The sequence below is a fragment of the Microtus oregoni genome, unplaced genomic scaffold, assembly GCF_018167655.1.
Source record: "Microtus oregoni isolate MIOR12 unplaced genomic scaffold, Mior012 000047F_ref0000412, whole genome shotgun sequence".
NCBI lineage: Eukaryota > Metazoa > Chordata > Mammalia > Rodentia > Cricetidae > Microtus > Microtus oregoni.
In genome coordinates this window covers 8,962,019-8,971,696 of record NW_024543221.1, presented here as the reverse complement: position 1 = coordinate 8,971,696, position 9,678 = coordinate 8,962,019, and the positions used below count along the sequence as shown (strand labels likewise).

At 41.4% G+C, this 9,678-nt stretch overlaps 1 pseudogene; it reads left to right on the top strand.

Annotated features, from left to right (window-relative positions):
- Positions 1-7,662: 7,662 nt before the first annotated feature.
- On the top strand, positions 7,663-7,926 carry LOC121435794 (annotated as a pseudogene).
- Positions 7,927-9,678: the final 1,752 nt, after the last annotated feature.

The following is a 9,678-nucleotide window of genomic DNA, read 5'->3' as shown; positions in this document are numbered from 1 at the left end:
AGCATCGCCGGGTGGACGCATGAGACTCCATCTCAAAGCAGGTTGGAAGGAAGGAGAGAATGGGCTCCTGAAAAGCTGTTCTTGACTTTCACACATGTGCCTTGACATGTGCACACCCACATGTGTGCATAGAAATGGTAACCAAAAGAAAGGAAAAGGAGAATAAATCCTATCATTCAGTGACATTTAATCTTTTTTTCTGTATCTGTTGACTCCTTGATATAAACCTTGAACATGTAACTTACATCACACTATTGCCATCATTTTCCTTTGAATGTCCAATTTTTAGTTCTTCTGAAAGTTATGTTTAAACTTTAGCCTTTGATATTCTAGCACCTCAATTTCTTGGTATGTCAACTTTGCACAGAATCATTTAATGAAAACATTTTCTCCTTTCTATTATTTCATTACTACTCCCTAACTTCATTTTTTATTCTTGGGATACCTTTCTTTTTTCATACCACATTGAATTAACATTCCCATTTTCTTTTACAGCGGTGAAGTCTTCTGCATTGGATTTATTGTTGACTCAAAAATTAACAAAATGAAGCAAAAGGAGGCTCACGCTTTTCCTTACTCTGATTATGCTGTCCTCAAGCCCAGGGCTCCTTTCCTCTTCTGGGACACAGTGGAAACATCCACACCCTAATAAAATAAAATGTTTCTAGTTTCGAGGTCATATGGGTATTCTTTTCTTTACATCGCCCCGTTAATTAGAACCACAAGATGTTTTTGTTTGCTTGATATTTGATCTAAGTCTTTCTTGGATGCCTTTCTGCTTCCCTAGAGTGACGATTTTCTGTTCTGTATTCTCATAAAATATCATACCTTCACACTGCTCTGATCTTTGTCTCGTTTTGTATACTTTTATGGTTATCTTTTCCAGAGCCCAGCCGCCTCCCTGAGACCTAGGTCTGCTTCATGTTAACTGCCCAGCTCACATCTGAGAATTCTCTGCCTTCTCAGTTGGGTTCTCTAGGGTCAGCTTTTTGTTTTCTCCCTCTTGCTCCCCATTTTAGTGGTTCCTATTGAGTAAGATGTAAGAGTTACTACTTTGGGTTAGCCTCCTGCTCTGTCCCAACTGACGGGACCAACACAGAGTTTAATGGCAGCACGGGACTTGTGCTGGTTGAGGGACACCTCCTAGCCAATTAACCAAGTTGTAGTCAATTTATTGGTTTTATGGACTGCACTGTTGCCAATTAGGCTCTTCTCTGTGCCTTAGCTCTGCCCGTCTTTCCACAGTGTCTGATCACACTGCTAGGTGGAGTCCTCAGGACCTGCTCTGCTGGTGGGAGCAAGCAAACTGAGTTTGTATTCTGCTGTTTGGGTTTGTCTTACTTCTATCAAATAAACTTTACTAACTTTAGTTGATCTAAGAATAGATGAAGTTTTATACATCTCAGAACATTTTATTCTGCCCAACAACATTCTCATAGTGTGCTATGCAAAGAACTCTTAAGTCAAAAACTGTCCTGAGGGCCGGGGAAGCGGCTCACTGGTTAAAAGCACTTGCAGTTTTGATTCCTTTATCTACAAAAAGCACACGTCTGTAATCTCAGCATAGCTTCTGTGAGATGCAAAGTAAAGACACACGAACCACTGAGAAGTTTGGTGTCTAGCTAGCTTGGAGTATACATGGAGCATCCCTGCCTCAAAAGTAGAAAGAGAGAAACATCTCCTGAGAGTTGTCCCTTGCCCACCATGGGTGTGCCTACACTGACGGACACCTACAGACACACTTTACTAATAATGGAAAGAGAAAATTGTTTTGTAGACAATTGTCTGACTGTGCCATGAACTGGAAAAATATGACAGATTATTTTTATCCATTTCTAGATTTGTTTAATTTTTCTCTAAGAGGTTTAAAGTCTTTAATCTTTGCAATCCTGATTTTTTTGTACAAATATTGAGGTATAAGGGTTTTTGCCATTTCTGCTCAATAAGGCTGGCACTAAGTGGGTTCCACACCCACTGAAAAAGAATGCCTTTCTTCACCTTCCAATTTCTTAACTCATTGTTCCTTTAAACACACCCTTCCTTTCACTGTCTATGTTTGTCATCTTCTAAGACTCAAACATGGTTGACCAGAATCTTTAGATGGTCCTGCTTTCTCTGAGAGAGTGCCTTGATTTTATTCTTAGCTATTTCTGTTTTTGTAGGGAGAGGAGGAAGCTCTGACTGAATGCATATTGTGCCTGGGAACTCAATTGTGACAAGGACTCCATGGGATTGACAGTCTTCTCTAAGACCCGACTTGGTGGATTTATGGCATCTTCCTCTGGTCCAGGTGCAGATGTTTGTTGATGGTGTGTGCAGAAACCATTATCTGCCGCTTCCTGGATGACGGAAGCCTGAGACTGCTCCTCTCCAGAGCCCTCCTGCTGAGACCAGAAAGGGGGAGATGATGACAGCACCCCTTCCACTGAGGTTCTCGGCTGTTGTGCAGTAGCTGGTGCACCTCTATCAGACTACACACAACCCAGCCAAGCCCAGATTTTCTGTACATGTCTGTGTGTCTGTTCTTTCTTCATCTGCCCATTGCTCTAACAGTTAGGTCAATCTCTGAGCTGTGAAGGATAGAACACTGTTCCATAAAGCTCTGAGCCATTGTTATAATAACTTTTCAAGTCTGGCCCTATCAAGTAGAAGTGTTTTGATTGCTGCCAGTTCTCTTCTGCTCTGCAAATGTTTCCCAGCCTAGTACTAGCATCTGGTGGTGTTTCTTCTGTCTAAATGCATCATGCTGTGCCTTCATAGCACACACCGAAAACCGCACTAGTTGTCCTTGCTGGCCTTTTCTAAAGGGACTCTGGCTGGCCTGAGCATGGTCAGCATGGCTCCCGTAGGCCTTGCCCTTCCCACATTCCCTCTGCATGCTAAAAATCTGTTAGACTGCATTCCTAAGGCTAGCTACCAAGGTCTAGTCCCTTATTTGGCTTCTTCCTTCTCCTGAGGCTGACTACCAAGGCCCAGCTGTCAAAGTATTGAAGTCCAGCAATCAAAAGACCCCTTTGGCTTCCCTAATTAGCCTGTTCAATTAAAGTTAAATACCTCATCCTAACATAGGGTTTCCCCTTTCACCTTTATAAACTGCAATTTCCCTATGTGCCATGTCTGTCTCCTCTCTATCCGGAAGCAGCCCCCTTTCCCTCCAGAGCAAATATCATTTATCCTCTCCCTTGTTCCTTTCCCCATCTCCCCGATCTCCCATCTCCTGTCATTGTCTCTTATTCCCTGCCATTTATTCCTCTGGGGTAAATAAAATCCCCTTTGTGCTGAGAACTTGGTCTTGGGGTATTTAGTGACAATATCTGTCCTTTTTCCTTAGGGAAGGATGTTGTAATAGGAGCAGCGGGGCTGCGTCCCCGGCACCCGGCTGCCCACATAGCTAGTTCTAGCTTATGCCCCGAAATAATTACACGGAAAGCTGTATTCTTTTAAACACCGCTTGGCCCATTATATCTAGCCTTTTCTCGGCTAACTCTCGCACCTGGACTAGCCCATTTCTTATAATCTGTGTAGCCCTCGAGCTGGCTTACCAGGAATGATCTTAACCTGCGTCTGCCTGGAGTGGGAGAATCATGGCGACTCCCTGACTCAGCTTATTTCTCCCAAATTCTGTTCTGTTTACTCCTCCCACCTATGTTTTAACCTATGAGGGCCAAAGCAGTTTCTTTATTGCTTAACCAATGAAATCAACAGATTGATATATGACACTCCCACATCACTTCCCCTTTTTCTGTTTAAACAAAAAAAGGAAGGCTTTAACTTTAACATAGCAAAATTACATATAGCAAAAGTTATCAAGCAAGAATTACCGTGACAATATTTATATCTATTTTATCTTTTATCATAACTAAGAAAAACTATAACTATCTATTCATTCTTCAACTCCATCAAAGACTCCAGCAGGATATAATACTACCTAAGTAAACAAGAAATAAGAAAACTCTAGAAATGACAGAGACATCTCGCTGCCTGGACAGTCACCCAAAGTTCTTTTGTACCGTTGGGGCATCCATCTTCGGCCTTCAGGCCCATAGTATCCAGCAGACATTTCGATGAAGCAGGAAAATTCAAAGACAGTTCAGTCACTTTCTGCTGTGTCCTGCAGAATGTCTTGCAGACTCCTTCATGAATCACAAACCCCGAAAGACGATCTCACCTTTAGGCAAGTTCAGCAGTCCTCTCTCTGTGGGTTCTTTGTGCCCAGTTTATGCATCAGTCCAGGCAAGAGCAGTTTCTTGCCCAAATGGCTATCAAACTCCGTAACGAGCTTCTTCAATGCCCATCTTCCTCTTGAAGTAGCCGCCAGGAGCAGACATGTCTCATTGTCATGAAAAGTCCTAAGTTATTAAAATATTTTAAATGCCATATTCTGCAGCCTTTGAGAGTGATGAAGAATGCCTATCTGAAATATATCTCTATATATCTAGAAAGTCTAAGTAACATGACTACAAGCTTTACTATTATTGATGATTATCCATTAACAACCTGTATTTCTTAATTATACAGTAATTTTTTAATGAACTACACAATCACAGTATCTTAATCAATAGCAGAAATATGCATATACATATAACAAAATTGACCATAAATCTCTATCAATAAAGCAAAATCTATACTAATGCAAATTATTCATACCCATTGGTTAAGCAATAAAGAAACTGCTTTGGCCTTGATAGGTTAAAACATAGGTGAGAGGAGTAAACAGAACAGAATGCTGGGAGAAATAAGCTGAGTCAGGGAATCGCCATGATTCTCCCACTCCAGGCAGACGCAGGTTAAGATCATTCCTGGTAAGCCAGCTCGTGGGCTACACAGATTATTAGAAATGGGTTAGATCAATATGTAAGAGCTAGCCAATAAGAGGCTAGAGCTCATGGGCCAAGCAGTGTTTAAATGAGTACAGTTTCCACCCATATTACAACAGAGTGGCGCCTGACGTGATGGACTAAATCCACTTAAAAACCTGAGAAGGCTTAAAAATATGGAAAAGATAGCTTTTGGCTGTTTGTGGGTGGCATGCTGCAGAGAGAAATTATCCTGACTCAGCAGCAGGAAAAATTGGCTGTTTTAAAATGCCGGCTTTCTGGGCTGTGCCGCCATCGCAATCTCTGTCTGACTCCTGCGGGAGACAGAGCTTTTGAATGGAGCATTTGGAATAATGTGCTACGGCTTGGTTGATGGCAATGTGGACTGCTGTGTGCCTGGAACTGTGTGTGGCTCACGGGCACCAAATGGCTCTGAGGCAGGAGCTGCTTGGCTCTGCCATGCTGAACTGTGCTGGTCTCAGGCAGGAACTACCGTAATTACCATAAAAACAGCGCAGTTAAGGTTTCGACTGGGCAGGACACAGGAGGTACCGTATTACCTGTACATGGTGCAACTTAAGTTTTTAAGAACTGCTTAACATTTTAAGAAATGCTCCTATATAGTAAAAAAATGTTACAGATTCACAATAAAACAGATTCAGACATAAAAGGCCACACTGTTGGATGAATGTACGTAGGCTTGAGAGAGAGAAGAAAAAGAATATAGAGAATAAAATTAATGGTTTAAAAAAAAGGTAAAGTCTTATAAAAGACAGAGTACAGATAGTTATAGATTAAGAGAAATAAAATAAAAATAAGCCACGTAAAAATGAAAAATTCACAGAGAGTCTGGATTATGTACATTGTGTTTTCTTTAAAATTTTTGACTGTAAAGGAGCTAAGCACAGACAGACATTTCATTATATGGACTGCCAAATGGAACCAGAACGGATATCATAAGGGTATTACGATTACAAAATTTGGGTCTAAGGATATGATGCTTTGGAGCAGGTCTTCTTTTGTTTTCACAGAGGACCAGACCTTGTGGATTACATCTATCCCAATTTGGTATGATAGACCACGACCTCCCGAAAAGTTTCTGTGAACACCCTCAAAAAATTACTTCACTCAACTGCCAACTGAGATAAACCTGGCACACAGGTTACACCCTAAATGATCTGATTAACAGTGCCCCCATTCAGCAGGAAGCAGTTTGGAGAGAAAAAAACTGCGCCTATGTTCCCAAAATATTGTTTATAAATGTTCTTTTACATTTAAAGGGGGAAATGATATAGGTATGAATAATTTGCATTGATATGGATTTTAAGGTCAATTTTGTTATATGTATATGTATTTCTGATATTGATTAAGGTATTGTGATTGTGTAGTTCATTTAAAAATGTACTGTATAATTAAGAAATATAGGTTGTTAATGGATAATCATCGATAATAGTAAAGCTTGTAGTCATGTTAGTTAGATTTTCTAGATATATAGAGATATATTTCAGATAGGCATTCTTCATATCTTTCAAAGACTGTAGAATATGGCATTTAATGTTTTAATAACTTAGGACTTTTCATGACAATGAGACACTCTGCTCCTGGCAGCACCAATCTACTTCAAGAAGAAGATAAGCATCGAAGAGGATCCTTATGGAGTCTGATAGCCATTTGGGCAAGAAACTGTTCTTGCCTGGACTGTTGCATAAACTGGACAAAGAGAACCCACAGAGAGAGGACTACTGGACTTGCCTAAAGGTGAGATGGTCTTTCGGGGTTCCCGACTCATGAAAGAGTCTGCGAGACATTCTGCAGGACACAGCAGAAAGTGACTGAACTGTCTTTGAATTTTCCTGCTTCATCGAAATGTCTGCTGGATACTATGGGCCTGAAGGCCGAAGATGGATGCCCCAACGGTACAAAAGAACTTTGGGTGACTGTCCAGGCAGCGAGATGTCTCTGTCATTTCTAGAGTTTTCTTATTTCTTGTTTACTTAGGTAGTATTATATCCTGCTGGAGTCTTTGATGGAGTTGAAGAATGAATAGATAGTTATAGTTTTTCTTAGTTATGATAAAAGATAAAATAGATATAAATATTGTCACGGTAATTCTTGCTTGATAACTTTTGCTATATGTAATTTTGCTATGTTAAAGTTAAAGCCTTCCTTTTTTTGTTTAAACAGAAAAAGGGGAAGTGATGTGGGAGTGTCATATATCAATCTGTTGATTTCATTGGTTAAGCAATAAAGAAACTGCTTTGGCCCTCATAGGTTAAAACATAGGTGGGAGGAGTAAACAGAACAGAATTTGGGAGAAATAAGCTGAGTCAGGGAGTCGCCATGATTCTCCCACTCCAGGCAGACGCAGGTTAAGATCATTCCTGGTAAGCCAGCTCGAGGGCTACACAGATTATAAGAAATGGGCTAGTCCAGGTGCGAGAGTTAGCCGAGAAAAGGCTAGATATAATGGGCCAAGCGGTGTTTAAAAGAATACAGTTTCCGTGTAATTATTTCGGGGCATAAGCTAGGCGGCCGGGTGCCGGGGACGCAGCCCCGCCGCTCCTATTACTACAGAAGGAAGCTTCTGAACAACATGTTACTATGTCAGCACATGTTCTGGATGCCTCTCAAGACAGTATTCATGAAAAACAACATTTAAAAATCTTTTCTTGACCCAAAGCTATCTTTATCTTATATTCATTCATGAATGAGAATTTGATTGGATGATAAAATATATTTTCATATTAATTTGCTCTTAAATATTTAAAGGCATTTTACATCTTTATCCTGAGTGGAGTAGGTACAGTAGTTTCTCTTGGTGTTGCATCCTGAGCAGCATCCTGACATGGGACTAGAGGACGAATGAAAGATACTGGACCCGGAGACCCCAAAGGGGAGGAAGAGGAAGAATTAGTGCACCCCCAACAACAGCGAGAGAGCAATGTGAGCAGCTGCAGCAGGGTGTAAAGGCCTGGGAGCTGCTAGAGCTTTGCGATGAGTATGGTCTTCCCGATCACAGCCGGAAGAGGGCTGTACGGAGGAGCGCTCTGACATCTTGTGTGCCTGGGACCACTACACGACCCACAAACTCTTGAGCAGCTTAAACTAAACACAGATTCTTCCGCATCAGTCTTGCCCTAGGGCGCCAGGAAAAGTTCCTTGTGCTTCTGAACCATTTGTTTCTAATGTGTAAATGTGTATCATTAAGTTCTTTTTTTGTTTTTTTTTTTGAGACAGGGTTTCTCCGTAGCTTTTGGTTCCTGTCCTGGAACTAGCTCTTGTAGACCAGGCTGGCCTCGAACTCACAGAGGTCCGCCTGCCTCTGCCTCCCGAGTGCTGGGATTAAAGGCGTGCACCACCACCGCCCCGCTTATCGTTAAATTCTTGAGAGCCTCATTAATTATGGCAAGTAGCCTCTCTTCCATGTAATTAGCAATGATTCCTCCTTAACAAACTGACCTGCACAGGGCGGTGGTGGCGCACGCCTTTAATCCCAGCACTCGGGAGGCAGACAGGTGGATCTCTGTGAGCTCGAGGCCAACCTGGGCTACAAGAGCTAGTTCCAGGACAGCCAGGGTTTTACACAGAGAAACTATGTCTTGAAAAAAAAAACAAAACAAACAAAAACAGAAAACAAATAAACTAATCTGCAGGGGGCAAAAAGAACACGGTAACTGCTGTACAGTAATTCTTGACTCTTCCTCTCTCTGTCTGCTGACCACTCTTGTGCTTCTGTGAATCTACCCAGTCTTCCTTCCTCAGGAAAACCACCTAACGCACTGTCTTATTTCGCTTACTATTGATCTTTCAAGGTTCGTCCATGACGTAGTTAGCACCTATGAGAATTGTATTCCTTTGTAAGGTAGACTAACACTCCACTGTAAGCCTATGCTGCAGTTTGCTTCCCTGTTCACTTGCTGGTAGACAGCCGGGCTGCTTTCCTGTTGTGGTTATCGTGACTGTTGCTGTGCACACCAGTGCACTTTCTGGTTCCTGGATTTGACTTACTGGGAATATACCTAGAAGTGGACTTGCTGACTCAGGCAGCGATACTGTGTTTAGCTTTAGGAAGAATTGCCAAACTGTGATCCACAAAGACTGTCCAGTTTTACATTCTGGCAACATATTGAGGTTTTATTTCTTTCTTTATAGGCTCATAGATGTTTATTTCCCCCTTTAAAATAACAGCCGTTCTAGTAGACACAAAGTAGTGTCATAGTGTAGGGATTTTTGACACAGTATCCCCATGCAGCACATGTTAGCCTAGAACTACGTAAGCCAGACTTCTTGCCTCTGCTTCCTGAGTGCTGAGTTTCCAAGCATGCACTGCTATACCTGATTTCATGGTGTTTTCGTTTGGTTTCCCTAGTGTCAAATGATGCTGGGCTCCTTTTGTGCGTGATTGGCCATCAGTGCATCTTCTTGAGGGAATTGTCCATTCACGCTCATTGTCTACCTATGTTGGCTTCTCATTGCTGAGATTTAAGATTTGTTCACATATTTTGGATATTAATCTTATATGATAGGTGACTTATAGGCATTTACTCCTATTCTATTGGTTGTCTTTTAGCGCTAGAAGTGGCATTTGATACACAAAAGAGCTTTATTTAATGAAAACTGTCCATCTATAAAACTACTTTCTCATTTATTATCATGGAGGCTATCCTCCACAGTTCTTTTTCTTTTAGTAGTGTTAGCTCTTACATCTGAGTCTTTGATTTATTTTGCAGCAGCTTTCTGTTTATATAAAGATCCAAATGAACTCTTTTATATGTGGATACCTGGCTTTCCTATACATTTATCTGCTGTCCTGTTTATTCCCTTATTCAGTGGTCGCAACACCCTCTCCAAAATCAGCTGA